The sequence below is a fragment of the Columba livia genome, chromosome 8 (assembly GCF_036013475.1).
Source record: "Columba livia isolate bColLiv1 breed racing homer chromosome 8, bColLiv1.pat.W.v2, whole genome shotgun sequence".
In the NCBI taxonomy this organism is placed as follows: Eukaryota; Metazoa; Chordata; class Aves; order Columbiformes; family Columbidae; genus Columba; species Columba livia.
Genome location: NC_088609.1, coordinates 4577700 through 4581678, shown reverse-complemented (window position 1 = coordinate 4581678; position 3979 = coordinate 4577700).

Here is a 3979-nt window from a genome sequence, read left to right as displayed (position 1 = left end):
TTCCCTCCACCCTGGCCCTTCTGAACCAGCCATCATGTAGGGGACCAGGAAGCCACACGGCCACTGTGCCCATGTGCCACCTGCCCATGGGGCTGTGCCATGGCCATAGCCGGCACCGCTGCCCGTCCCGGTGCGGCTCTCCCGGCAGCTCGGTGTGGTTTCGCTGCAGCGTTTGCTCGTAGGGTTATCTGCTCCGGAGCTGGTGTTGGTTTTGGCACGCAGCACCGGGACCACACCTACTATTTAAATACCACAGCCAAGGGCTCAGAGGGGGGAAAAAAAAAGGGAAAGAAAGAAAACGAATACGAAATATTTGTTGCGGTTTGGAGATACACACACACATACACACACAACACAAACACACCAGCCTGGCTCCGGGTCACTGGCAGCCGGGGAAGGAAGAATCCAGCTAAGATTGTCTTCAAAACCACGCTGGCAGCACAGTCTGCTGAAGGGAAACCCTTTGGGCCAAAATTAGCCCCTGCTGCATGCCAAGCCAGAGCCTGCTCTGTCTGAGCTGGGGAAGCCGGGGCAGCCCTGGCAGCACAGCTGGGGCCAGGGAGCTGTGCCAGCCCTTCCCGGGTGGCTGCCCTCCCGCCAGGCTGCAGAAGGCTGGGGAAAGGGTGCCAGGGATGGAAATCCCCAGGGAGGCAGCCCTTGTGGGGATGGGATGGTTTTCCCTCTGCAGCACCCTGGAATAGCAGATCCTGTCCTAGAAATGCTCACTGGGGTGGCAGCACACACAGTGTGTCTGGGGCGGTTGGGAATGGAGATAGGCAAAGTTGCCACTTGGTGCTGGCATGGGATAAATGGGTAGCCAGCAGCTAAGGATGGGCTGCGGCTGGTAACACTGTGACCCTGCCAGTGGCGCTGGCACCATGGTGGATAGGAAGAAGTGCCGTTTACCCCCTGTCGCTGCTTAGCTCAGCCTGCTGGGACAGGTCCTACTGCCCCCTTTCCCTGGTGTTGACCCCAGCAAGGAGGCCACAGGCATGAAGTCACAGCAAGGTGGCCCAAGGGGCACTGGGTAGCTGTGCAATGCCACACTGTGCCACTCAGCGAGGCCTGCCAAGGTGGCTGGAGCAGGTGGATTACCACCACCTTCCTTTCCCCAGGCTCCTTCCCAGAGAAGTTTTCCCGATGACCTCACTGGATGCACATTTCTAAATTGTTTGGTTGATTGTTTCATCATCAGAGGTCAATTAAAGAGAAGGCGAGTTCCTGCCGCCCCGCTCCGAACCCCTTCACTGCCAGAGCCCCAGAACAAAGGGAGGAATTGGGCTTGGGCTCAGCCAGCTTGGATTCCCATTTGATTATTTCCAACAAGGGAGCGAATCTATTTTGGAGACGGTATTCCCAGGGGATGAGCTCACTGGCTCAGCACATGAGCAAGGTTGGCGGAAAAAAAATAATCCAGCCTTTTGTAATGTGTTGCAAACCTATTTACTACCAGGGAGGCTGGGTAATTAAATGCCACTTCCTGGAGCAGAATGAAGCAGCTTTATGTAATGCCAGCGCAAAGAGCTTTGCTCCTGACACGAGGCAGCCGCTGCTCCTGCTGGACACTGCCACACGCGTCATGGGCAGGAGGATGCACTTTTGTGGGCTGCATGAGCACAACTGCACCGCAGCATCTGCATGCGGCTGGCTGCGATTGGGGGCCAGTGTCCCACACCCCAGTGGGTGGCCTTGGTGCATTGCATGTCCTGGGGGTGCAGGACAGTGTCGGGATGGCTTTTCCATGCAATGCTCTATGGTGTGTGATTTACACCTGTGAGGCAGCTGTGGGCAGATAGCTGCATGGGAGGAAGAACAAAATCAGGTGTCCTGGAAAACAGACTCCATGCAGAGCAGTATGTCTCCCTGGCTCCTACCCACTGCTTGTGTTGGTGTCCCCTGGGCTGTCCCCTGCTGCCTCACACCAGGGATGTGTCTCCACAGGTGCTGGTGACTTGTGGTGCAGCTTGTTCACTCAGCTCTGTGCCACACCTCCTGCCAGAAAGTTGTCCACCCATTGGGGTGGCAGTGCCCTGTGTGCCATGGCCACACTGGCACCCAGCCCCCAGGATGAGCTGGGGCTTCCCTGGGCTGGGAAGCAGCATGGAGCCCTATGGAGAAGGGCTGACTGGCTTGGGGCTCAGCATCCGCACTTTCCTTGCCTGTGCACATGGGCAATGGAGTTTTCCTCCATCCACTGAGTGTGTGGATTCATTGGAGCCTGAATACCTCAGAGTATCACTGGGGAGGAGGGGTGGAGGCTGCACAGAAGAGAGTGGCAGAGATTTTTACCTGGATTATTCAAAACTTTTGTAGTCAAATTGCCTGTACGTGATGCATAGCTATTAAACCCCAACATGCAAGAGAAGGGCTCTAATGCACACATGCCCTGTGCCACCCAGCTGTATCATGATGTTGACTGCCCAACTCCCTGTGCAATCTAGTGGCACTGAGTATTGGGCCCTTTTTCTTGAACGATTAAACCAAGAGATGTTTGGACAAATATCTCGTGTTCATCCCAGTCTTTGCTGTCGCTCACAAGGGACCAATAAACAGTAATTCCTCCTTTTACCCTATGAGCTGTTGGGGTGGCACAGGTCTTCTCCAGTGCGGCTGTTGGTGGCAGTCAAAGCATGCAGCTCCTGTGGCTGCAGTCCAGACCCATCTGCTGTGGTTGGGGCCGGGGGGGCTCTCTGGACCAGGGGCCAGGATGCGACCCTGGGCTGGCAGGTGAGCGCACGTGTTTGCACGTGAGGCCACTGCTGCGAGGACTGGCTGGACACCTCGAGCACCTCGTGCTGCTGATGGAGGCTGTGGCATGTGCTACAGGTCGGGAGGTCCCTTGGCACTGCTCCAGGTGTGATGTCCCCGCCGAGCGGGGGGATACCCCATCCATCGTGGCGCAGGACCCTGTGGCTCCATGCTGGGCTCGGTGCTTTCAGCTTTCCTGTACCAGTGAAAGTTGAGCAGTGAGGAAAAACGTTGCTGTATGTTATAGAGGAAGAGAGGTAAAAAGGGCAGGAAATTTGCACCATGTCCATTTCCCCTTGGCCCCCGGCCGCTGCTCATTCCGGATTCGGGATTTGCGTAGGCAGAGTTAAAAATAACAGGGGTATATAAAGAAGGATGGAGAGGGCTGCACTGGCCCCGCAGCCGCCAGGGCACGGCCAGGCAGCAGGCAGAGATCAAAGCAGGATGCAGTCCAGGCGGCGCAGTGGGGTTGGGACTGTGTGTGGGGTCTGGGGGTGTCGTGCTGCCTCCACACCGGGGCTCAGGGTGCCCAGCTCTGCCGGCTCGGCGGGCACTCTGGGACCTGGTAAACCTGCTAGCCGGCAGCCTCCTCAGGCAGGCAGTGGGGAGCACCCATGGGAGATGGGGCCATGTGCATTCCCGTACGCAAAGATGTCACCCCTGATCCCTGTCCCTCTGCAGCCCTGTCCCTTCACAGCATTTACTCCATGATGACATTCACTGGGAGGTACCTGACCCATCTCCTCCCGATGGTGAGCTGTATGGGGAGCCTGGATGCAGCCCCCCAGCAAGAGCACTGCATCCTGGGGCTGAGATCCCAGCCTGACTCCCCAAGTCCCTGGCAGTCCCGGTTCTTGGCCGTGCACCCCAGTGCTCCCCGGGCTCGGGGCAGGCAGGGCGGACACAGCAGCTCTCTCGGCCGGTGCAAACGAATCTGCCCTCTGTGCCCTGATAACATTGTGTTTGTTGCAGAGCGGGAAGAGCCTGCCAGCACACGATAAGAGCAGACGACTTTACTCTGGACCCACTCCGGATTGAATTATGCTCTAATTTCATTTTCGGTTCCTCTTTTCTTTTCAGGAGGGGAAAGGGGTTTGGAGATTTCAGGCAGGTCTGGGGGCTACTGAACCCTTCTCCAGGCAGGCCAGCCCCATTTAGAGGGGAGAACAGAGAGCAAAACCCAGATAGATCCGCTTTCTACTCTCAGGGATGTAACCCTAGAGCATCACAG